The sequence below is a fragment of the Canis aureus genome, chromosome 6 (genome assembly GCF_053574225.1).
Source record: "Canis aureus isolate CA01 chromosome 6, VMU_Caureus_v.1.0, whole genome shotgun sequence".
NCBI lineage: Eukaryota > Metazoa > Chordata > Mammalia > Carnivora > Canidae > Canis > Canis aureus.
In genome coordinates, this window is record NC_135616.1 from 60,054,369 (window position 1) to 60,081,698 (window position 27,330).

The window sequence follows — 27,330 nt, forward strand, 5'->3', positions numbered from 1 at the left end:
TTGCTTTTTTCAGTATACTTTAGAAGTCATTCTATATCAGTACATCTAGAATGATCTCATTTTTTTGCAGTATTCCAGTGTATGAGTATAATATAATTTTTTGGACCAGTTTCCAGTTGATGACATTTCATGTATTTTCAGCCTCTATTACTATCCTTGCATATACATCTTTTTATATACAAATGAGTTTATCTGTAAGATAAAATTCCTAGAAATGGAATTTTTGGATTAAAAGGAATGTTTATTTTTAATTTGGAAAGAAATCGCCCAACTGCCCTCTGTAGAAATTTTACCAGTTTTCTCCCAATCAACAATTTATAATAGTGCTGGTTTGCCCACATGTTTAGCTCAGTGTAGGGTTATGATATGGTTAGGTCCGGAGTCTTTTACTTGCTGGGGAATTTCCTCAATTTTGTCTTCCAACCTCCTGCTGACATCTTTATACTGGTTGCTATATTTTTAATTTGTACGAGCCTTTCCTCTGTTCTTTGATGGTAACTTTTTCATGGTATCCTAGTCTTTTTTTTTTTTTTAACAAATGCTATAATGTATCTTACTATAGATATTGATTCAATCTTTTAAAAAATTTCCCTTTGCTTTCACCTTTTTTTTTTTTTTAAATTTATTCATGATAGTCACAGAGAGAGAGAGACGCAGAGGCAGAGGGAGAAGCAGGCTCCATGCACCGGGAGCCCGACATGGGATTCGATCCCAGGTCTCCAGGATCGCACCCTGGGCCAAAGGCAGGTGCCAAACCGCTGCGCCACCCAGGGATCCCTGCTTTCACCTTTCATGTTAAACACTTTCCTAAAATGTGTGGTGGTCCTTGATAGATTGCTCCTATTTAAAAGTCAGAGACCTCTCCTCAATATCTCTGGCTTAATTCTCTATGGAACAAAAATCCATTCTCCTTCCTGGAGGCAGGGAGGGATGGCAGCTTGAGGGCAAGGGGCTGTGTGTCCAACTGGTCCTTATGTGGACTTTTCTCCAATTCCATTTTTAAAGACTTTTATTTGTGTGAAAGAGAGAGAGAGAGGGAGAGACCTTGCTTGCAGGAGCAGGGGGAGGGGCAGAAGAAGAGGGAGACTCAGGCTCCCTGTTGAGCAGGAAGGCCAGAGGCAAGACTCCATCCCAGGAACCTGAGATCATGACCTGAGCCAAAGGCAGATGCTTAACCTATTGAGCCACCCAGGAACCCTCCAATTCCATCTTTTTTTTAAAGATTTTATTTTATTTATTCATGAGAGACACAGAGAGAGGCAGAGACATAGGCACGGGGAGAAGTAGGCTCCCTACCAGGAGCCCGATGTGGGACTCGACCCAAGACCCCAGGATCACAACCTGAGCCAAAGGCAGATGCTCAACCACTGAGCCACCCAGATACCTCTCCAATTCCTTTTTTTTTTTTCAATTCCATTTTTAAAGGCATTTTTCATCCTTGCTGTTCTCTGTCCTATTGTCTCCAATTCCTCAACTTTTCAGAGTTCTGATGTGCAAATCAACTGACTTCTTTTTACCTTCCCCTTCAACAGTTTCACTTTTCTCTGCTTAGTTAAATCTGTTTACCCTTTTTTTCCCCCCCTATCTTCCAAAATTTTTTATTTGCTATCCTCTCCCTTCCCATTCTTGTCATTCTTCACTGGAATTTTAGGGCAGTTTTGGGAGGTAAAAAATGTAAACATGTATATTCCATTCACCATGTTTAAAAGTGGTCAGTAAATATATTTTTAACTATCAGAAGCCCTGCTCCTCTTGTGGTTAATATTTAAAAATTAATAATGTTGACAAGAAAGAAAAACAAATACTGAAACGTAAGTAAATCAACATAAGCAATATTTATGTTTAGATATAACTCAGCCCAAAGCCCATTAATTTTAAAGTGGTTTTATTTTAGTTTCAGTGTGTAGGCTGGTAATGTTTATACCAGTAAATTTAAAACAATTTTTTGAAAAGTAACTAACATATCAGGCTGTTTTTATTTTTGAAGTCATGTTTTCTAACTGGAGCCATAGTCTGAAAGTCAATCTGTAACTAATTTTGCCACACTACACTTTCTCAAGTGAAATACTCTTAAATAATAACTACTGTGCTACAGATACGGTGACTTTTAAAGGCAGATATAATTGCCAGTATCCAACAGTGAGTTTCAAATTTGTGTATGCAGGATTCAGTCATAATGAAGAAAGTCTGTCTTGCTAAATGAAGTCTCAATTAAATACAGTAAAAAGTACATAAAATATATTGCTTGATCTAACAGAAGTACTTTAAAATGCTTATGTTACTAATTTCCAAGAGGAGTAAGAATATTTCTTTCTGGAATGTGAAACCACAGATAGAATTGCATGTCTCCAGGGAAATGGACTCAGTGGTTATGCAGTAAGCTTTTCCCATCTGTAATGTGATAACCAACTTTATTACCGCACTACTATGGTAGAAAATTATCTCCTGAAACATATTCCTTAATACACTTGAGTGGACAAAATGAGGAATTGGACCTAATGCAATTTTTTTCCATTCGACTTTTCCTATTATTCTAAATGTATGTAGGTTTTTTGAAAGCAGTTTTATTCTGAGACTCTTGAACAAGCCTCTATAACCAAACTAAATTCTAGAGAAGACTGTTCTTTTTTTTTTTTTTAAATAGAGAGAGCATGCAAGCAGAGGGTAGATGAGGCAGAGGAAGAGAGAGAATCTCAAGCAGACTCCATGTCCAGCAAAGAGCTTCAGGTGGGGGTCCATCTCATGGCCTTGAGATCATGACCTGAGCTGAAACCAAGAGTCAGTTGCTTAACTGACTGAGCCACCCAGGTGCCTCTAGAAGACTATTCTTAAACATATATGAGGCACCCAGGTGGCTCAGTCAGTTAAACAGCTGACTCTTGGTTTCAGCTCAGATCATGATCTCAGGGTGGTAAGATCAAGCTCCGAGTCCGGCTCCTGGCTCAGTGCAATCTCCTTGAGATTTTCTCTTTCCTTCTCCTCCTGCTCCCCCCTCTAAAATAAACATATAAAATCTTTTAAAAAATTAAATATGTATGAGGTATCACATGTCAAATTATTTGTTGTTAGCATAAAGTATATTATATTTAAGAAGTATTTTCCACACTGTATTAATGTACATGCTATTGTGCTGTTAATTGATAAGAATATATGTAAGATAAGAATTAGCCCAAACTATGTACATAAAAAAGTACTCCTGCTTGATCTTTTAGATTTAGCTATTCTCCACACCTTTTATTTTCTTTTGTACACACCTATTCCTATATGATTTTCATTTTCATTGTCTCACATATCTTCCCCACCCCACTCAAAAATTCCCAGTCCTTCATTGTGATTTACTAATGTGACATCCAGGGACTTCCATAACCTCAGTTTACCCCACTAACCCACCTCATCACCACTGCACACACTAGCCAGGCCATCTTTTGATTTATTCATTCAAAAATCAATCATATGGGGTGCCTGGGTGGCTCAATAGGCTCTGCCTTCAGTTCGGGTCATGATCCTGGGGTCCTGGGATTGAGTCCCGCGTCGGGCTCCCTGTTCTGGGAGGAGCCTATTTTTCCCTCTCCCTCTGCTGCTAAATTTAATTTAATTTTGATAAGAATATATAAGAAGCATAATTTTATAGGGAGACAGATAGCCTGGAGACTGAGTGAGCCTGCCTGGATTTAGTTCCCAACTTTGTCATTGCCTAGCTGCATGACCCTAGGCAAGCTGTTGAACTTCTCTAAGCCCCATTTTCAAAATGTAAAAATATCTTCAGGGTTGTTGTGAGAACAAAATAAAATGACATAGGCTAAGCATTTAATGTGTTGTCTGTCTACTGTAAATGCTCAATAAACATAAATCCAGAGAGAAAGAGAAAGCGAGGGAGTGAGAGTAAGAGGAAAGAGGAATTACATTGTGTTCTCCAGGAGCTTAAATCTATTGGAGAATATAAGAAATGCATATACTGGTAAAATTAGAAGTCATGATATAATGAATTTTCAAAGTGAAAGATTGATACCAACGATAATCTGCAGAAAGGTTTAGAGAAGAGAGATGTCAACATGAAATGGATGTACCAGGAGGTATATCCTCGTGGAAGTTGCAGAGGCCAGTCTTAAGTCAGGCCCTAAAGAGTTTTGGAGTAGACAGACAAGAGGGCATGGGAAAGGTGTGCTGGAGTGGAATGATAGGAGTAGGTCCATAATTGGTGCTTATGAGGAGAAGTACATTTTTTAAAAGATTTTATTTGACAGAGAGAAAGAAAGAGAAAGCACAAGCAGGGGGAGCAGCAGAGGGAGAGGGAAAAATAGGCTCCTCCCAGAACAGGGAGCCCGATGCGGGACTCAATCCCAGGACCCCAGGATCATGACCTGAACTGAAGGCAGAGCCTATTGAGCCACCCAGGCACCCCATATGATTGTTTATTGAATGAATAAATCAAAGGATGGCCTGGCTAGTGTGTGCAGTGGTGATGAGGTGGGTTAGTGGGGTAAACTGAGGTTATGGAAGTCCCTGGATGTCACATTAGTAAATCACAATGAAGGACTGGGAATTTTTGAGTGGGGTGGGGAAGATATGTGAGACAATGAAAATGAAAATCATATAGGAATAGGTGTGTACAAAAGAAAATAAAAGGTGTGGAGAATAGCTAAATCTAAAAGATCAAGCAGGAGTACTTTTTTATGTACACAGTTTGGGCTAATATTTGAAAAAAAAAACCCTGCAAAAAAACCTACAAGGATCAGAATTAATTGGATAAATAATAAATAAAAGAGTTAGTGGTGATTCTGAAGCCTAGAAGATGAAAAGAATGATGGGAACAATGGTGTTGGCAGGAATACTGATTAAGGAATTAAAATATTTCAAGTTCAAGAGAAACCCACACCTTTCTTGTTGTTGTTGCTTTTATAAAGCTATACATACTTCTAAAAATGGGGCAGCTGGGTGGCTCAGTCAGTTCAGCATCTGCCTTCGGCTCAGGTCCTAATCACAGGGTTCTGGGATCCAGCCCCTGCATTGGGCTCCCTGCTCAGCGGGCAGTCTGCTTCTCCTTCTCTCTCCACCCTCCCACCTCCTGCCCCTGCTCATGCTCTTGCTCTCTCTCAAAGAAATAAATAAGATCTTAAAAAAACAAAAACAAAAACAGCAATAGCAAACAATGAAAAATGAGAGTTCCCTTTTCTATCCTTGATTCCATTCCCTGGGGGTAACCACTGTGATCTTTTACATAGCTTTCCAGCCTGATTTCTACGTATGTACAACCAAGACAAGGAAATGGAACACTAGTGTACATAGGCCTCATCAACTTGTTTGGGTTTTTTCCATACTGGTTTATAGAGCTATCTTTTCATTGTAAGGAAGTATTATAATTGCATATACCCAATCCCGTTATTGAGGGACATTTAGTATGCCAACTTTTGCTATTACAGACAGTATTTAATGAGCAGTCTTGTGTATTTCTTTGAACATTCTCAAAGCATTTTTGTAGGACAAGTATCTATGTGTGAAATTGCTGGGTCAATGGGTATGTACATGTAAATTTTTCTCTGCTTTCGGCGAATTGCCCAGCGAAGAGATATGCCCATTTATACTCCTACCATCAGTGCAAGAGAGAGCCTATTGCCCACATCTTGGCAAAACTGAATATTATATAGATCTTATTAATTGGGGAGCCTTTGAGGCAAAACATCTTGTTTTAATGTGTCTTTCTTTATCAGTAAGGATGGACTTATTTTCCTAGGCTTTATTAGCCATTTTAATTTGTTCTCCTGGGGTTCTTTCAGTTTTGACATGTAGAGGTTGAACTGGTGATGGAATGTCCTCATAGAGATGTCACGGAGGCAATTTAATGGAAGTTTGGGTAAGAACTCCCAGTGGAGCAGTGGTAGCTGAAACAGTAAGACTGTCTAAATCCCCTCTATGATCACAGACAGGAGAGAATATAGGCCCACAGGAACCTCAGAGTTAGAAAGGGGAATAAGGGAAAATGATAGAAACTGAACAATAGCAGGTTAGCAGCTGTAGACAGAAATAGAATCAAGACTGTGCCATCCTGCTAACTGGTTAAGGGATTTCAGGTAAATCTTGAATCTCTGAGGCTCAATTTCCTCATTCATAAAATAAAAAGTTAGATGATTCTTCAATTATAAAGTGCATTGTTTCTATAATTTTAACCCAAAAGGTGAAACAATTTCAAAGGAGCAAAAAAGTCAGTGGGATTTGGCAGTAAGGTGGTCATTTAAAATAATTATAATGCTAGAGTCTATGGGTTGCTTTTGCTGCTGCTGCTTTTTTTTTTTTTTTTTTTGAAATTCTAACATTAAAAAAAACCCTTTTTATTTGGAAATAATTTCAAATTTATAGACTTTTTTGGGGGGGAACACCCAAACTCCCTTTACCTGATATCATCTATTGTTAACGTTTTGCCTGTTTATTATGTTTTCTCTCTATATGTAAATATTTCTCAATCATGCATACCAATTAGTCCTTTACTCCTAAGAACCACAGCATTTAGGAACATAACCACAGTACAGTTACCCACTCCAGTGATTTTAACATTGATACTTTAATCAGTCTACCATCTATTTTCCAATTAACCCAATAATGTACTTTATAGAATTATTCTTTTCTCCATTAAAGGTTCCAGTCTAGTATTTCATATTGCATTTAGTTGTCATGGATCTTCAGCTGGAATATGTTCATAGCCTTTGTCATTCATGGCATTGATATCTTTGAAGAATACAGCCACCACCACCCTCACCCTATAAAAAAAACAGAATATTCTTCATCTGGAATCTGATATTTATCAGATTCCTCATTTGACTTCTTCATTTCCTATGAAGGAAGGTGCTATGTCCTCTGGGGGAATCACATTTCAAGGCAAACCATGTCCCTCATTCATGATGTTAATTTTGATTACCTGGTCAAGATTTTGTCTAATTTCTCTAGCATTTAGTGTTTTTCCTTCTTTGCAACTAATAGGAAGTCTATAGGAAGAACTGTGAGATGATGCAAATGTCTTGTTCCTCATCAAAATGCTTCCTTACATTTAGCATCCATTGATGGTTTTTGCCTTACCCAATCTTTGCCACAATGGTTGCAAAATGATGATTGTCCAACTCCAGCACTCCCTCCCCGCTTACCTGTTGGCATTCAATATTCCACCCTAAACAAGAGTACTCCTTTCTTCCCCACTTATTTTATCTACTTACTACTGGTGTGGATTTATGAATTCCTGGGGCTTTTAATTCTAACCTTATTTTGAATGCAGGACATATATGGAAAGTACTGTGATGAATATTATCAACAAAGATCCTCACCTTCAATTAAGGATGGAGAACAATACCTAAAGCAAGTACAATGCAATAATGATTCACTTATCTGGTAAACTCAACTATCTAAAATATTGAGGAAAGCATGAAAGTAGGCAAATGGCCTTTCTGTTAAATAAACGTCCTCCAAATACCAGAGTTGTTTTAGCATAATCTGAGGTTCTTTCCTCTCATTTTACACATACATTAAAAATATTGGTTGTTTGGCTTCCCAGACTAACGTGATAAGACAATCCAAGGGAGGTGTGTGAATATATGTATGCAAGCAGTGCTGTAGTAGAGCTGCAATGACAAGGAGGGACAGCAGGAAGGTCGATAATGAGCACCATCCAGATCAATTAGACTCAAAGGAATTCAGGAATATAGTAGGCCACAATTATTGTAGGGTGAAGGATACAAAGTACTTCTATGCTCCTAGAGACATCTCCGCATTATCACTTTTGATTATAAAACACTTCTGGGTCATTAGGAATATTAAAACTTACTATGTTTTAATAGTTTAAGGCAGAGAAACCAGTGATATTTCAGGGAAAAAAAATCAATACACGTGATTTAAATTAAGTTGTTTCTAGTGCTTTAAGACGAAAACCTTTGTTATCTAGAATATCTGATTATGTTCACTGCCTCCTTTCTTTATCCTGTTGGATAAATGAGGCATTACTGAAATCGTCTTTAAAGTTAATATTGAAAATTATTAGTTCGTGTAAACATTTATATACTAGCTGGTCCCCAAGACTAGTTCCAGGGAAACATTAGTCATCATTAGGTAAATACTTCCCCACTGATCCATTCCCTGCATTGAGTTGCTCATATGAGAAACAGCTCAATCTCAAGTTAGGCCTTATGCCTTTTGATGGTTAGTACTACTTGTATTTGAATGGACTTATCTTTATTCTTGGTATCTGTGGCATGTCTCACTTGATTGGGAATCACGGCAGGCTCTCCTTGTAGCTTGGTGTCAGATTTCTGGAGAATGTGTGTATCTGTCTCTTCAAAGTCCTCATATATCTTTTCCCTCAAAGTGAATTCTGGGTATGTTATTTTACCAATATTTTAAATCAGAATATTGCAAACATTACCGATAATTTTTTTAAAAAATGTCCAGCCAGATATAGGTATTTGAAAAAAGAGATTAATGGTTAGAGAAATAATAGAGATCTATGTGATTACTGAAATTCTGTTGGCTGTGATAGAATTGGGTGTTATTAAAATAATAATCTTTCTAACTATGCTAGTTTGATTTTGACAGCGATAATGAGAAGAGTTGTTTGTTGATCTGTTGCTGTGGTGGTCTCTTGTTTTTGAAACTCCTTGTTCTGTATCTAAATGAGTTCTTTGGCTTACCTCTTAGAAACAATTTTGATGGATAGTAATAAAACTGATACATAATGGTGATTCCTCTGAAATGATTTTAAGCATATTGAATTCTTATTGATTTCTATTTTATATAATGGCATTTCTCTTTTATACATTAGTACTTTTTGTTATACTAAGGCTCTGCATATTTTTTGTCTTCTGGCAAAAGCACATGGAAATACATACATAAAGCAACTTACAGAATTTAACTGTGATAAAAGATGCTCTGGTAAAGAAAATTTGCTGCTGGTCCTAAGTGTAAAGAGCCATTGTTCATTTACATATCAATAAATGGGAAAGGACACTGGCTTTCTAAAATAATTCCCAAACTATGACAAAAAAAAAAGACGTTGAGAATAAACTTTCTGTACTTTTATTTGCAAATTCTTAATCTTCCCAACTTCAGAAGTTTGAACATAACTCTAAAGGTTAATAAAACTACTATTTTAGAGGTTATCCACATGAGAAAGAGATTTTTTTTTCTCTTTTTGAGAAAGAGATTTAAATCATTATTCCAAACTCAGAAATTCCGTACGTATAAGAATTTAGTATATCCATGGCCTAGCTTCATGAGTCACATGCTTTTTTCTCTTCAAAGTCCAAATGAAAACTTCACTGCTCTTACAGTAAACTGTGAAAATTATTGGCAGAGGTAGGAACATAGGCTCATTTGTTTTTACGAAACCCTGACTCAACTTTAGAGTAATTGCAAGACATTAATATGAAGTAGACTCTCTTGCTGGTCCTCAGTTTTCTTATTTCTTAAAAGCAGTGATAATGGGATATGTGTGTGTATGTGTGTGCAATTGTTGTATGTATTATTGTTGGCACACAGCCAACCACCTATTCCTTAATCTCTTACTAACACTTAAAAAGAATAAACATTTACCTAACCTGATAGCTATATGGGTTTTTCTTCCAAGTGCTAATTCTGTTTGCCTGTTGTTTCTTTGGGACTTGAAGCAATTAGCATCTATGGGAAAACTTCCTGTATACATAAATGCTTCCCCCCTTTTAACTAATAGTCTGTTTTCTTTTTTCCTAAGTCTATTCTTGTTTGAAAGTTGTTTTTTGGTTTCTCTACTTCTCCTAGTGATTTCATTTATGATTCCTTTCAAGACTTTCTTTGGAAGCAAAATGCAATAAAATTGAAAAACCACAAACTCTGTCCATCTCTGTTTTTGTTTGTCAACTTACCTTTGGGTGTGGGGAGGGGAAGGGAAGGCTTTAAAGAGGTAACCCTATTTGAGGGAAAGGGTTGAAGGACATTCTAGTTTCCCTAAGAGTAAAGGGCTGGGATACCAGGTGGTCAAAGAAGGAGATAGATAATTAGCATTCTTCAATATACAAGATTAAGCATTTCTGCTTAGTGGTTATTAAAGGGAGAAAACCCCAAAATGGGAACAATTTTGGTCCTTTTATGTTTTACACCCAGTGCTAGTACGCAGTATTCCTTCCACATTCTACTGCACCTTGCCTAAAGAAAGAGCTGCAGATCATCAAATAATCATCCATTTCCAAATGGTCTAATGACAGCATATACAAAGGCGGCTCGCTTAAAACCTTCCATTTATAGTCACGCTGCATCAAACGGTGCTAATTTTAAGTAGGCCACCCCATACCGTGCACCCTCCCAAACAACACCTTTCCAACCGTTTATACCGAATCTATTCCTTTTTCATTCACGGAAAATATTTGAGATTTCAGAATCTCGTTCTTGCATTGACGTGAACACACTTTTCGCCTGGAACTCATCAGAGCCCCCCGCCCCCGGGGATGCCAAATTTCTGTCATTTGCTTACACTTAACAAAGGCCTATTCCTAACACCTCCCGAACCTTTACGCGGGAGCATAAATCGATCGCTAGCATGTGGGGTGGCTCTTCTTCACATTTGGAGCCCTCTCACTAATTCTAGAGCCACCGCGGGCAGCGTCTTCCATCCGGGGGCCAAGCGTTTGCAGACTTTGTTCTCGGGCCTCGGAGGCGAGGTGCCGGCGCCGGGAGCGGGTGGGCCCCGCGCGGGGGGCGGGGGGCGGGGGGGGCGGAGGCGGCCGGGCGCAGCGGCAGCCCCACCTGTCGGGCCTCCAGCCCCGGCCCGCCCCTCGGCTGGGCGGGTCGCGGCCCTTCCCTCCCGCGCGCGCGGGGCCGAGGGGCTGCGGCAAGCGGCGCGCGCTGCGCACAGCGGTCCCCGGCGGCCGTTGGGCTTGCGGGCGGCAGAGCGGCCGGGGCGCGGGGGGCACGCGCGTGCGCGCTCGTTGGGTGCGCGCTCGTTGGGTGCGCGCTCGTTGGGTGCGCGCTCGTTGGGTGCGCCCCGCCCTCCCCGCGCGCGCCCGCCGGGCCGGCTCTCCTCCCCCACCCCCGGCGCGGACGGGGTGGATCCAGCGCGCTCCCCTCCCCCGAGCGGCGGCGGCGGCGGCGGCGGCGGCGGCTGGCGCTGAATGAGAGACGCCGAGTGCTCGGGTCCCCGGGCGCTCGCCGAGGTGGCGGCGGCGGCGGCGGCGGCGGCGGCAGAGCCCGAGGCCGGCGTGGTCTTCCCGTCCTCCGAGGCGACGGCCGCGGCTGCACAGGTCGGTGCTCTGGCGGCGGGCCCGGTGCGGGGGAGGGAAGGTGGGTGCGCTGCGCCCCCCGGGCGGCGCGGGGAATGGCGGCGGCCCCGGCGCCGCGGCGTGGATCTCCCGGCCGCGGGCCCGGGCCCCGGGGCTGCTCGCCCCCGGCTCGGAGAGGGGCTGCGGGGCCGCGCCTCGCTCTCGGCGGCCGGCTCTCTGCGGCCGTGCGGTCCCCGCTCCCGGGCTCCGTGCCGCCCCCGAGGCCGCCTCGCTCGCCCTCCCGGCGGGCGGGCGCCTCCAGCCCCGGCCCGCGCTGCCCTGGCGCCCGGCTGCGCCTCTGCCTGCCTTCAGGTGAGCGGGAGCCGGGAGCCGGGAGCCGGGAGCCGGGAGCGCGGAGCCGGGCCACACCCCCTCCCCTGGCCCTGCCCTGGCCCTGGCCCTGGCCCTGGCGCTGCGCCCCGCGGTCGCGGTGACCTGTTGCGGAGCGGCCCGCAGCCCGGGTCTCCCGGCGGCCCCGGGACCCGGAGAGAGGCTGGCGCTGCGCTGCGCTGCGCTGGCCCCGGGCCGGGCGCGGGGCTGCGGGGCGCGGGGTGCGGGGCGCGGGGCCGGGGGCGCGGCCGGGGCTGGGGGCTGGGGGCTGGGGGCGGGGGAGCCGGGGGAGCCGGCTGTGCGGCCGGGAGCTGGCGCACTGGGATAGCGAGCGGTTCCCGACGGGATCCGAGGATTCCCTTGCAAAGCCGGGATATCAGTCTGCAAAGATCCGGAATTCCATTGCAGTATCGGGTTAGGGAGGCTCGTAAACACCGCGCTTTGGAGGTGATCTGGCAGAAACCCGAGCCAAGTGTGAGGACCTAATATCTGGAAAAGAGCCGTAAACCTGTGCGGCGCCAAACCATCCTCCCACCTGCCCCCCTCGGAGCTCTTTTCCTGTAGCGGTGTGTTGTGTAGACGCAGGGCCGGTTTCTGTGTACGTGGGCGTGTTTGGGAAGAAGCTGCGAGCTGATAGGAGGTACCTTAGTACAAATGTTAATTTGTTTGAACTGGGAGGGGTGAGGGAGGAGGAAGAAATGGCACCGATGTGAGCTGTGGAGGAGGGGCGATCGAAACACTAAATTTCTGTTTAAGAAAGCGCTAAAAAAAGAGAATCCTAAACCCCGGGGCTTAACACCGTAAAGTAGGAAACAACAGGCACCGGTTAATTGTGCTGTACCTTTTACGTGCCCTGGGTTTCTTTTCCCCCCTTCTCCCAACGCTGTGTAGATATAGAGAGCCTTATTTTCGTGCCGGTGTTTATGAATTGATTTTGTTGGATTTTTGCTTTCACCGTCAAATCGACTCGTTTAAGCCTCTTTGAAGATGATCAGCAGAATCTTGGGACACTTTTCGATCCTTGCACGTATATTATTGCACTCACAGATCATAGCTTGCTAGCCATAAAGCCTGTTCCACCCAGGTAATTATGATTGTGCAAGTTGGGTAGAATCATAAATATACTGCATATTACTGTACTGTTACTGCCGCATATCTTACTGTAGACTTTAGAATTAGGAAGGAACTTACCCATACAGTATTATTTTAATAAAAATAACTTCTAATTCAGGCTTTGTGGGTGTGTATTTATAGATCATCTAGCTCAGAAATTTTGGAAAATAACTTGTTTTATCAGCTTAAAGATCAAATATAAGGATATTAGATGCCTTCTTGCAGAAGTAATTTAAACTATTTTCTCTTTTTTAAAATTCAGGATAATAATTTTGAAATGGTGAGATATACCTTTTTTTCCACCATTTTATTTCACCTTTAATTAAAGAGTTTGACTTTTCAAAATATTCTAGATGGGACTCTGGAAATGCTGTTCACTTTGCCTAAATTATTCTACATTGCAACAAAACTTAAAGATAGTATTTGGTTTATCAAGACTGTAGCAGTGCTTTTCTAATATATGTGTATATTTTGATATCAGAAGGAACACACTAAAATTTCCTGAGGAAAAAATATAACTAAAAAACTAGCTTTGTGAATCTTTTACTTTGTGTATTACACATGTGAGTAATATACTTGTGTGTTTAAATATCTAGTGTGTGTCTTTTTCAGTTTATTAGGTCAATACAGTTGAGACTGGTTGTACTGAGTGATGGATATTTAGTGAAAATGTTCTTTTGCAACTTAAAACACTTAAGCTTTAGTCTAGAAGCCCACTTCACTCCCTCATTCATTCATTCCACACATATTTATTGAGGTCGTACTGGTGCCAGTTAGGTGCCTCGGTGTTGGGGTACAACGGAGAAAAAGACAGGTCTGTGCTCTGATGGAGTTTAAAGGCTAACTGTGCAAAATAGTCTGCTACTCCATTGTCAGATAATGCTGTTTGTTTAATGTCATTTAAAAGTTTAAGACGTAAAAACTCCTGTGATGAGTTTCTGTTAAGGATATTGTTTGTGTTTCTCCTTCCACGAACAGTGGGAATTATTACTGAGTGAACAAAAGCATTAAGACAGTTTGAAAAGTAAAATAATGCTGATGTTTATATATATTGGTTATCTGGTTCCCAAGTATAACCAAAAATAAACATTCTACCTGAAGTCAGAGATGCGCAGTTTACATGTGGTTAAACAACTTTAGTCTTTTGGTTTGTATAGTTAAATATGTGCTAAAAATATTCTCTCTTGGCACTTGTTTTTAAGGGAGTCTAATTTTTCTTTAGGTCTAAAAAAATAAAATAAAAAAAATCCTCTTTTCTTTTTCTGGCTGTGTGTGAGTGGACGGACCAGTGTCCTTCTGTTCTTCCATAGAATCTGAAAGCCATTATTGCTAAAATCAGAAAAATTTGAAAGTGATAGCTTTCCTTTTTGTTTAAAATATGACAATATTGGTATAGTTCTTTGGAGATTACAAAGCTTTTTAATATATACTATTGATACTTAAGTATATGGGTACTTCTCATTGACAGAACTGCTAACTTTGTTGTTTTTTTCTAAAAAGATTTATTTATATGAGAGAGATACACTCACAGAGTGCACATGTGCAGGAGACGTGTGCCAGCAGTGGGAGAGGGAGAGTGAGAATCCCCAAGCAGATTTCCTGCCCAGCGGAGCTCTCCTGGGACTCAATCCCAAGAGATCATGACCCCTGCCAAAATCAAGAGTCAGATGCTTAACTGACAGAGCCACGCAGGGGCCCCCAGGACTGCTAACTTTGTCAACGTTATTATCTCTATTTTAGATGTGGAAGCACAATGCCAGTAAGCAAGCAGGTAACCCTAACCCAAGTTGTAGCTGTTACTATAAAGCAGTGCTCGATCTTGGGAGTGTAGAGCTTGATGAAGAAAGCATTAACATCTGGTGCTACAGTTCAGTGTACAGTACAGTTACTGGTCTGCCTTTCCAGAAATTTCTTTTTTTTTTCTTTCCAGAAATTACTAAACAACTTTTAAACTTTAAACCCTACTCTTAATTGAACTATATAGTTAGTTGAATTTACTTTCTTTCTGTAAGTTAAGCTTTAAAACCTAAAAGTATCACCGTTACAGGATTCTTCTCCTTTGGTGCCCACGGTTCTTGGTCATGCCACTTGGAAGAATGAAGAGGTGGTAGACCAGACCAAGAATGATGAATAGCAAAGCAAAGCTGATGGAGCCATAGTAGAGTTTATTGACTGTACAAATTTCCTAAAGAGGGAGGGGACCGGAAAGGGTTGCTGATTTGGTGGCTTTGCATTTGAATCTAGGGGTTTTTATGGGGTTGTTGGTGGGCTGTTTTAATCTGATTAACCTTCCATGCACTTGTCCTAATCAGGTTTTTGTCATCTATCAGTGAAAGAGGTGAAGGGCTCCTAGTAAAATCCTTGTAAGGGTGGTTTCCTCTTAGGGCACGGAGAGGGGGTGGTGGCTTGTCCCTGCATGCCTTTCTTCTAACTATCCTTCATTATCAATTTTTTTTGCTATATGAAAAAGGCAGATAGTTTTGATGTACTTTTTTTTTTTCTTAAGATTATTTATGTATCTATTTGAGATAGAGCTAGCTGGAGCAGGGGGTAGGGGCAGAGGGAGAAACAGACTCCCCACTGAGCAGGGAGTCCCACACTCGCTGATTCCAGGATCTTGAGGTCATAACCTGAGCCAAAGGCAGACACTTAACAGAGTGAGCCACCCAGGCGCCCAGTTCTGATGTACTTTTTAGTGGCATAAGTGTTTTGAAAATAAGATGTATTAAAATCAATCCTATTTTTTTAATATGCAGTTTTTATTGTATGACAACTGTATGTGGAATAAAATTATATCTGAATATTACATTTTTTTCAGTTACTCAATTTTCAGTGAAAAGATAATTCAAAGAGATTGAAACACTACCTCAGCCTGAATGAAGTTCGTTGGAGAGGAAAGTGAGTGTATTGCATTACCCTATAAATTGTATCTTTACATGTGTCTTATTCCCATTGGTTTGGAGTTCTCTTAAGTGAGAGAGTAAAGATTGGATGTGATAAATTTTGGTAACGTGGAATTGATCTGGAATCTTTCTTGGTTAATGTGTTGAGCTTTTGATTTAGGAAAACTTTTAATTACATAGTTAGAAACACCTATGTATTCTATGGAAAGAAAAAGTTTGAGTATAAATTTACGTAGTAACTTTAACAAAGTAATGGCTAGTTATGGATATAGGAAGAGTATGAATAACAGTGTTCCTGTGACATAGGTCGAGGGTGCCTAGTGATTTATGTGCCACTACTGAGAACTCCTGGTACAAGCTCTAGAATGATACGTTGCTTTGGAATATGAGAGACTTCAACCTCACTTTGAACTTAATTGATACTCTTCTGTAATTTTACTTTCATGACGTTTTCTCAAAACATATTTTCATTTTTAGGTTGATTTCCTTTTTGCTGATTCTTGGAAGGAGCCGTTTTCTAAAAATCATACTTAAATAACATCCTTATCACACTCTGCCCTTTATTTTTGCCTTTATCTGCCTGCCCTATTACCTTTTTTTTTCTTCACAACTTTAATTTATCTGACATTATACATTAATTTGTTTATTATCTTCTTCTCTCAGGATGTAAGCTTCATGAGGGCAGGGACTTAAGTTTTCTTCACCGTTGTATTCCTAGCACCTAGAAAGTACTGGGCATACAGTCAATACCTAGGTAACATTTGTGGGGTGAGCAAATTAATTGATCTTAAATGACACACAAACCATTATTTTTGTTTTGTTTTAAAAAACAAACACATTAATTGTTGACTTTTAGTAATACAACTGTGCTCTTAAAAAGAAAATTGTACTACAGGATTTATAATGAAAAATGTCATCCCCTGCCTCATCTTGGTATAACTTTTCCTCCTATGTTCTGCTCTCTGGGCAACCATTTCTGATACTGTTAGCTGATATTTACTCCCATATTTTAAAATACTATTTGTTTTTCAATTTTAGATATTATCTCCTGGCTTGCTACTGTGGAGGATGAGTCTGTGCTTTAGGATTCTTAGGCCACCTTGAACATCCCTCTCGTTTTATCTCCCAGCATATCATGCTTTCGGTTAAACCAGTGTTCATTGTTCTCTTTATTATGACCTTGTAAATATGTTCACCATTGAACCTTGTGGTGTACTATGATTATATTTCTCAGAGTTAAAATTTTTTCTTCTTTTTTGATTTTTGCTTAGTTTCCCATTTGTCTCTAATTTTTTTTAGAAGCTCTCCCAATATGTTTAAATCAAATAAATTGATAGTTCATTTTTTTTTTTTTTAATTGGAAAACCCTAGGTCTTTCTGTGCTTTTGCTCAAATCTGGACTGTGGCTCTCCACTTCTGCTGCACAGGTTTAGCCCGTGATTTCCCTTCATGATTCTGAGAATTCTCTTTTGCCTTTTGTATCAGAGCCTGTGGTCTCTGGATCTAATGCCTTCTTTTTTCTCCATTTATACGTCTATTTTGGTGAAATGCATCCCTCAGTAACTTCCCAGAAGGAGTGTCTGAAGAGGTGAAATTTTTGAGAGTTCGTATTGTTGAAAATACCTTTCTCCCATGCTAATATTGGGTTAATAATTTGGCTGGTCTGCGTGTAGAATTCCAAGGTAGAATAGTTTCCCCTCAAGATATAAGGGATTGCACTATAGTTTTCTTGTTTCAAGTGGTTGTTCGAAAATCTTAATGCTGTTCAGCCTTCATCCATTATATGTGACCTCTCCCTATTAAGATCCTTTCTTTTATATATCAGTATATCTGATATGTCCCTGATGTTATAGGTGTCTTGTGTGGATCTTACTTTATTTCTTGTTCATGGAACCTAGTGGGCCCTTTCAGCCAGCAGTGCCCATATTAGATGAGAGGAAAGAGAATCTAGTGCAGGGGTCAGCAAAGTTTTCTTCAAAGGGCCAGATAGTATTTTAGGCTTTGTGGGCAAAATAGTCTCTGTTACTACTACTCAGCTTTACTTTTGTAGGATGAGGATGAAAGCAACCATAGATAGCATAGGCATGGTTTGCTGACTCCTGATCTATGCACAGGTGGAAGGATTAGCCTTTGCTTTAATAGGAGTAGGGAGAGTTTATCTATAGAAACAGGAGAGAAGATGGAATACAGTTGACCCTTGAACACCACAGGGGTTTGGGACGCTGACTTCTGTGCAGTCAGAAATTCTCATATAACTTTTGACTTCCCCAAAACATAACTATTAATAGCCTACTGTTGACAGGAAGGCTAACTGATAATATAAGTGGCCAATTAACATACATTTTGTATATTAATATGAATTATATACTGCATTCTTACAAAAAGTAAGCTACATAAAAGAAAATGTTACTAAGAAAGTTGTGAGGAAAATGTATTTACAGTACTGTATTATTGAAAAAAAAAATCCACATATAGGTGAACCTGCACAATGAACCTTGTGTTGTTAAAGGGTTAGCTGTATATAGACAGAGACATGATGGTGGTGGCTTAGGGAAGTTTTCACCTCAGATTTTCTGTTTGCCTTAGCGTATGGGAAGCAAGGTCATTAGTTAAGAATAAGGAAAAATAAGAGTGTACATTGGAGGTTTGAGAAGTGGGAAAATATATGATGTAGTCCTCTATCAAAGAATGGAAAAGTGAAGAGAATATGGAAATACAGTGTGATTGCCGGGCAGCAGCATGAAGGGCTCACTTGAATGTCCTATTCCTGACTTTAGTAGGAGTGCCTCTAAAATCTCATCATTAAGTATGATATCTTACCATATAGGTTTTTATTAGGGTTATTTTATTAATCTTATCGGAAATATTTTCATGCATAATATGTGCATATATGTATTGTATTTTTATGATTACAATCTTAGCCTATTGTAATGCTTATATCGAGGGAAATGGCAAAAGAAAGTACTATAATTTTCTTTCCACAAGTAGAAATTTTGATTTAGGAATCATTCACTTATTTATTCATTTAAAAAAAGTCATGGAATGGGGCACCTAGGTGGCGCAGTCATTTGAGCCTTTTTTTTTTTTTTTTTTTTTTTTTTTTAAATTTTTATTTATTTATGATAGTCGCACACACAGAGAGAGAGAGAGAGAGGCAGAGACACAGGCAGAGGGAGAAGCAGGCTCCATGCACCGGGAGCCCGACGTGGGATTCGATCCCGGGTCTCCAGGATCGCGCCCTGGGCCAAAGGCAGGCGCTAAACCACTGCGCCACCCAGGGATCCCCATTTGAGCCTTTAACTCTCGGTTTTGCCTCAGGTCATGATCTCAGATTTGTGGGATCAAGCCCTGTGTTGGGTTCCATGACCAGCAAGGAGTCTGCTTCAGATTCTCTCTTCCTCTCCTTCTGCCCCTTACATTTGTGCTTGCTCTCTCTCATTCTCAAATAAATAAAATCTAAAAAAGTCATGGAGCAGACACTCAGTGGTTGAGTGTCTGCTTTTGGCTCAGGTCATGATCCCGGGGTCCCCAGGGTAGCCTGCTTCTCCTTCTCCCTATGTCTCTGCCTCTCTCTCTGTGTCTCTCAAGAATAAATACATAAAATCTTTAAAAAAAAAAAGGCATTTTTTTTTGTGCAGGAATAGTTCTTGGTGCTGAGGATACAGCAATCAACAAAAAAGATAAGTTTAACCAATTAACATATAATATAACTAAAAAGACACACAAGAACAAGTAAGGAATATTTGTAATGTGTTGTGAAAGAATTTCCCCATTGAGTTAATTAACCCACCCATCACTTCACATGTTTACCTTTCTTTTGGCGAGAACATTTAAGTTCTACTTTCTTAGCAAATTCCAACAATATTATCAGTTGTTGTTACCATGTTATACATTAGATCCTCAAGTCTTATCTTATAATTGAAAGTTTGTATCCTTTACCAATCTCTTCCTATTTTCCTCTACCTAAGTTTTTGACAATAAAAGCTCAAGAAATACCTTCTAGTCTTGGTTTTGCAAGAATTTTTTTTTTTTTTTTTTTTACTATCATGTAAGGGTTGAATTTTATGAAGTGCTTTTTCTATGTTGGTAGAGATAATCATGTGTATTTTTTCTATTACATTAATAGATTATCTCCTGTTTGCATTATTGGGTCCAATCCTACTTAACTATGTTGCATTTGTCATACACACTGTCATACACATTGCTAAACTTGGTTTGCCATTGTCTGAGAGGTTTTTTAAAATCCACATTTATGTAAATTTATCAGAATATCAAAATATGTATGTATTTTGGTGTCAATAAAATGAGCTGTGGAGCTTTTTTTTCCCTATCCCTGAAATAGTTTTATAACACAGAGAATGCGCATATGCTCCCTGAAGGAGCTATAGATGTAATATGAAAGGTGAAAAAATAAGTTTCTAGAGAAAAAATGGAAAAAAATCTATATGACCCTTTGCTAGGCAAATATTTTTTTTTAAACAGGACACAATAAGTGCTAACCAGATAAGACTGATAAATTGTCCTTTATTACATAAGAATTTCTGTTCATCAGAGGATACTGTTAACAGAACACGTAGGCAATTGACACACTGGTAGAAGTGTCTGCACTACTTAGACCTGACAGAGGACTTGTATCTAGAGTACATAAAAAAATAGTCAAAACAAAATAGTAAAAACACCAGGAACCTGTTTTTGAAACAAATGGGCAAAAGACTGGAACAGGCATTTACAAAGTGAGTTATTCAAATGGCTAAGGTGAAAAGGTACTCACATAATTTTTTGACAATTGCAGATTAAAACTATCACGATAGCACTGTATACCCACCAGAATGATATTAATGAAAAAGTCTGAAACTACTAAGTGTTGACAAGAATGTAGAGCACTCGGAACTCTCACACATTTCGAATGGGTTTGAGAGTTGGTAAAAACCCTTTTTTAAAATTCTTTGATCTTGTTTGCTAAAGCTCTACACATGTATGCCCTATGATCCAGCAATTTCACTTGTTTTAGACTCAATAGAAATCAATACATATGCACATCAGAAGACATGTACTTTAGAAGAAAACATAAGGGTAAATTTTTATGACCTTGGAATAGGCAAAGCATTCTTAAGATACCAAAAGCAGGAGCAACAAAACAAAAATAAGATAAATTGCATTTCACCAAAATTTTAAACCTGTGCTTCAAAGGATTCAAAGGAAAGTAGAAAGACAATCCACAGAATGGGAGAATATATTTGCAAATCATATATCCAATAAAAGACTTACATTCAGAATATATGAAGAATATTACTCTTAACTTAGTAATAAAAAGACAACCCAATTTAAAAATAGACGATCTGGGGATCCCTGGATGGCTCAGTGGTTTAGCGCCTGCTTCAGCCCAGGGCGTGATCCTGGAGTCCCTGCATGGAGCCTGCTTCTCCCTCTTCCTATGTCTCTGCCCCGCCCCCCACCTGTGTGTGTGTGTGTGTGTGTGTGTGTGTGTATATCTCTCATGAATAAATAAATAAAATCTTAAAAAAATAAAAATAGAGGATCTGGGGGGTACCTGAGTGGCTTGGTTGGTTAAGTGTCCAACTCTCGGTTTTGGGTTAGGTCCTGATCTCGGTGTCATAAGTCCTGCATTGGGCTCCATAGTCAGCAAAGTCTGCTTGAGATTCTCATTCCCTCTCTTACCCCTCCCACTCCTGCACATGCATGTGCACACACACACGCACGCGTGCGCACACTCAACTCTTAAAAAAATAGAGGATCTGAATTGACATTTGTAAAAGAAGATATGCAATAAGCACATGAAAAGATGCTTGGTATTATTAGCTATCAGGGAAATGAAACAAAAATCATGATGAGATAGCACTTTTACTAGAATGACTAGAATCAAAAAGTTAGATGAGACAAATGTAGAAGAGGATATTAAGAAATTGGAATCTTCATACACTGATAGGAATGTAAATTGATATAGCTACTTTGGATGACCGTATGGCAGTTCCTCATATTATTTAACATAGAATTACCATAGGACCAGTAATTTCTCTCTTAGGGATATACCCAAGAGAAAGGAAAACATGTCCTTGAAGAAAATTGTACATGAATGTTTAAAGCAGCAATGTCTTATTCATTATAGACAGAAAGTAGAAGTAACCCAATGTCTGTAAACCAACTAATGAATGAGCAGCATGTGGTATATCCACACAATGGAATAGTATTCAGTCACTAAAAGGATTAAGGTGCTGATACATGCTACAACATCAGTGAACCTCGAGAATATTATGCTAGGTAAAAGAAAAACAAAACAGAAAAAGCCTGTTATGTGACTCCACTCATATGAAATGTCCAGAACAGATCTGTAGACAGTAGGTTAGTGGTTGCTGAAGGGGTGGTGGGAGCTAAAGGACATAGAATCTCTGAGATGATGAAAATGTTCTAAAGTTGACTGTAGTGATGGTTGTGTGTACCACTGAATTGTATTCTTTATTTTTTAGACTTTTAATTCCAGTATCATGAACATAAAGTGTCATATTAGTTTCAGGTATACAGTATAGTGATCAAGTAATTCTGTACTCTGTTTATCAATACAAGTGTACTCTTAATCCTCTGAATTATACACTTTAAATAGGTAAATTGTATGGTATGTGAGTTATATCTCAGTAAAGGTGTTAATGAAATAAGACATGGCAAAAATATCAGTGATGTGAGGACATTGCCATCATGCCTAATTGAGAAAAGCAGGATGCAGAGGAATATATAAAGTATCACATTTTTGTAGAACAACAAAAACAATGTATGTGTATGTGTGCATCTGAGTGTAAGTGATCTAGGTGATATAGAAAGGGTGAGAAAACGTTGCACACTAGATCTAAAAGTTTCTTTCTAGTTCGGCTATGGTAAGGAGAGGGAGAAAAAAAGGAAAAAACTGAAAGGAAAAGGGATTGATGTAGAAAAAACAGCATGTGTAACATAATCTCAACTATGTAAAACATAAATCTTAAAATGAAAATTGTAGTTGTATATGTATGTGGTGAGATGTCAGATTGTTTTTCCTTATATTTCTCTGGGTTGTCTGATCTGTTTTATTTTATTATTAATAGAAATATCTAAAACTAAATTAGGAGACAGTGCAAATAAAATAAATTATGAAACCTGAAAAAACATAGCTTTTTTTTCATAAAAACTCCCAATGAGATAGAATCCAAATGTCCATTAACAGAAAAATGGACAAATAATATGTACTATACTTTACATTGGAACACTACACATTAGTGAAAGAAAGGAGCTACTGCTCTTCCCAGAAAATATGGGTAAACATCACAAGCAGAAAATGTTGAGCAAAAGAAGGCAGGCACAGAGTATATATAGTGTATGATTCTTTTATTTTATTTTATTTTTTTAAAGATTTTATTTATTTATTTATTCATGAGAGGCACAGAGGGAGAAGCAGGCTCCACACAGGGAGCCCGACATGGGACCCGATCCCGTCTCCAGGATCACACCCCGGGCTGAAGGCGGCGCCAAACCGCTGAGCCACTGGGGCTGCCTTGATTCTTTTATTTTAAAGTTCAGGAAAAGGTCAGACTCCCCTGTGTTAAGTGTCTAGCATTTAGGGGTTAGGACCAGAGGAGCAAGACTGCTGGAGCACTGGAGATGTTCTATATGTTCATTTGGTGGTTACATGGAATGGCTATATAGTAAACATTTGGTGAACAGTATACCTTATATAACTGCACATTTTACTATTTTAAAACTCAATTAAAAAAGATAAAATCAGGAGTGCCTGGGTGGCTCAACTGGTTAAGGTCATGATCCCAGGGTCCTGGAATCGAGCCTCATTGAGTTGGGCTCCCTGCTCATCAGGAGTCTGCCTCTCCCTTTCCCACTGCCTCTACCCCTGCTCATGCTCGCTCACTCTCTCTCAAATAAATAAATAAAATCCAAAAAGATAAAAAATAAGCCAGAAAAGATTTTTTAAAATCTAGTGCTCATTTAAAAGCTTTTGTATACTTGTCAATTATACTTCAATTAAAAATAAATAGAAAAAATTTAAAAATTAAAACAAAGGGAAAAAATAGGCTTTGTATATTTCCAGGAATACTTACATGGCTTTCAACGACAGTTTCCATTATTTTTAATACTGGCATACTATGATGTTGTGTGGTATAATTTTTTAAGCAAGCTCTTGATGGACACTAGGTTGTTTTTAACTTTTATAAACAGTTAACATCTTTTTTAGTAGGTCTTCCTGTATTTTTCTGATCATTTCCTTCTGATGAATTCCTAGAAGTGTTGCTTGTTTGGCGGTTAAGTAGATTTGCATTCTTGCCGGTGGTGTATAAGTGTTTCTGTATGCTATCACTGATTTGGTGATAAGCTTTAAAGCATATATATTGATCTCTTGTGTAATAAATTCTTCCTAATTGTTTTAATTTGCAGTTTTAAACATTTTAAATGGAATTTTTATTTTCATGTATTTGGATATTTGTGTTATATTCTCCAGTCTCCTTTTCATAGCTTTTACCCATTTTCTTATGTTCTTTAAAAGCATGTTTTTTTATTTAAAGTCTTTTAATGAGGGATCCCTGGGTGGCGCAGCGGTTTGGCGCCTGCCTTCGGCCCGGGGCGTGATCCTGGAGACCCGGGATCGAATCTCACGTCGGGCTCCCTGCATGGAGCCTGCTTCTCCCTCTGCCTGTGTCTCTGCCTCTCTCTCTCACTCTGTGGCTCTCATGAATAAATAAATAAAATAAAATAAAATAAAATAAAATAAAGTCTTTTAATGAAATAAATCAGCTACACAAAAAGTATAGACTCTAGTACATTTAACTCCTAATTTAAGAAATGATACATAACCAGTTCAGTGGAAACACCCAGTTAGTTAACATTAATAACATATAAGAGCTTTTTTTTTTTTATGATTTTATTTATTTATGGGAGACACAGAGAGAGAAAGGCAGAGACATAGGCAGAGGGAGAAGCAGGTGTTATGCAGGGAGCCCGAAGTGGGACTTGATCCTGGGATCCCGGGATCATGCCCTGAGCCAAAGGTAGATGCTCAACTGCTGAGCCACCCAGGCATCCCATGTAAGAGCTTTTTATGTATTAAGAATATTAAGTCATTTGCTATGGATCTTTTTCCTATTTTATCTTTTGTCACTTCAGAGTATCTTATTGAATCTAAGATGGTTTTGATTGTAAGATACAATTTTATTTACAACTAAGAACATATATGCTGTCAGTTAAACCATGGCACTCTTGATTTGGAGAGACATCTTGATTTCAGAGATGTTAAAATGTTAGAATATACTCATCTTAGAATTGATGAAGTGTTTTACTGTGTGTCTTACATTTTCTTTAGTCAGATATATCAGTCTCTTGTGTTGTTTGTTTCTACTGTTAGTCCTAGAAAGACTTTCCTATGCCAAGATTTCTTTTTTTTAAATCACATATGTTTACTTCTAGTATTTTTATGGCTTAAATGTTTTTCATTTTTAATTCATCCAGATTATTTTACTGTAAGATCTAGTTCTTGTCTTTTTATCTATTTAATTAGCTGTCATAAAGTTGATGGCCCTAATAATTTTCTGCACAAGGAATGATACACTTAAATGTACTTGCTTGAGAAACATTAATATGGCTATGGATTTGGTTGAGTCTAGTCTAAAAATTATCATTTGCATTTTCTATTAAGTGTGTATCTTTTTTTTAAAGATTTTGTTTATTTATTCATGAGGGGGGAGGAGGCAGAGACATAGGTAGAGGGAGAAGCAGGCTCCTCGCAGGGAGCCTGATGCAAGACTCTATCCCTGGACCTGAGATCCTGCCCTGAGACAAAGGCAGATGCTCAACTGCTGAGCCACCCAGGCGTCCCTATTAAGTGTGTATCTTAAACTATAGTTTAATTTTCATTAAAATTCTAATAATACATCTGAGTGTTCTTAGAATCAATCAGATAATTTTCTAAGATCTAAAATAATTTTTTTGCAACATAGGCAGTGGCTTTAATCCTGTTTAAAGTATGTATGAATCTGGGCAAGTTACTTAATTTCTTTAGCATTCAGCTTTTCTATTTATAAATAGGTATAAGAGTGTCTTTTCATAGGATCATTGTAAGGATTAAATGAGAAAGTGTAAGCAAAGTACTTAGCTGAATTAGTTCTTCACTCTTCCTTTTTCAGGAACTTGAATATGGAGTGTAATCACAGCCTAGATTCTCTTGTACCTGGGGTTGCTCTAGGTCTCTAGGGTTACTGAAGTAAATTATTTGTTAGACCTCTTCCAATCCTGATTTAGATTCCCAGGATTTGACTAGAACTTTTCTGGCCTTTCAGAATTAACTTACACGACAAATCTGTAGTGTTTTCTGTTCCTGCTCTTAAGCTGCTCTTCTGTGAATGTACTGAAATCTTTATAGATTTTCATAGATTATAGGATTTTGTAGGTGGGGAATTAGTACATAAGTTTGATCAACATAGCTTTTTTTTTTTTTAAGATTTTTTATTTATTCATTAGAGAGAGAGAGAGAGAGAGAGGCAGGCAGGCAGGCAGAGACACAGGCAGAGGGAGAAGCAGGCTCCATACAGGAAGCCTGATGCGGGACTCGATCCTGGGACTTCAGGATCCTTCGCCTGGGCCGAAGGCAGGTGCCAAACCGCTGAGCCACCCAGGGATCCCCAATCAACATAGCTTTTATTCTGTTAGTTGTTGCTAGATAACAAGTCTGTTACTTTTTAGTTTTGATTTGTGGATGTAGTTTTTGTAACTTTATGTGATTTAGATCGTGTCTTTTAAAGCTGGGGAGACAAGGGTAAGTCCACTAAAAGAAATATTTTGAGGATATCTTACAGATAAGAAATTCCACTTTTGACTAGCTTTTCATCAACAATACTTTTGCATGTTTTATGTAAACATAGGACTGTGTTACAATAGAAGTTTAAATCTTCTTGGTAAAATGAAATCTTATCTCTGAAATCACAGTAAATAGCATAAAGCAAAAAAAAATTGCATAAGACCATATGTAGTTATGTGTCCAATTGACTGGAGAGGAGGCTCAGTGAGGGAAGGGTGGAGTGTTCTTAAAGAATGTGTTTCACGGGGCATCTGGATGGCTCAATTGGTTGGGTGTCCAACTCTTGATTTCAGCTGAGGTCATGATCCCTCAGGGTTGTGAGATTGAGCTCTGCATAGGGCTCTGTGCTGGACGTGGAGCCTGCTTGAGATTCTCTCTCATTCTCACTCTCTAAAGAAAAAAAAAGAATGTGTTTCATTTGCAGTGGGATGGAAAATACAGTTACATTTGATAAGGCGGGACAAGATTATATAAGGTGGACATCCATGCTGGGAGAAGCACAAAATTCCAAGTGAAAAACCATGAGGTTTGAGAGAGAGACAAGCTCAGAGTAAGAGATTGAAGATTTTGGTTTCTGGCTCTGTGGATGCTCTTCCATTATTCTAGTACTTCTGTGGTTCCTGCCCTTCTTGGGACCATATCCATTTTGCTCCCAGAAAGGAGTACAGGCATTGGTGTCAGGAGACTTTGGTGGTAGAAATCTGACTCTATCTGGCAATTCAGATTTGTGACCTTGGGCAGGTTGTTTAACTTCTCTCGGTCCTCCTCATCTATAGCATGAGCATCATAAATAATAGCTTTCTTCATAGGATTAATCTCAAGATTAAATGAGATGACAATGCTCTTAGAACAATACTAAGCATATAACAGATGTTCA

At 39.3% G+C, this 27,330-nt stretch overlaps 1 protein-coding gene across 6 annotated transcripts in view; it reads left to right on the top strand.

Moving 5' to 3' along the window:
- The first annotated feature begins 11,096 nt into the window (after positions 1-11,096).
- RALGPS2 (Ral GEF with PH domain and SH3 binding motif 2) overlaps positions 11,097-27,330 on the top strand; it is a 158,861-nt gene continuing 142,627 nt past the window's right edge. The window contains exons 1-2 of one of the 6 annotated variants that reach the window (XM_077901835.1): positions 11,160-11,246; positions 15,526-15,605. The gene's annotated coding sequence lies outside the window, so the exon portion shown is untranslated. Of the gene's footprint in view, positions 11,247-11,881; positions 12,235-12,617; positions 12,679-15,525; positions 15,606-27,330 lie in introns of those variants that run through there. The other 5 variants (XM_077901834.1, XM_077901842.1, XM_077901836.1 and 2 more) reach the window with 5 other exon arrangements.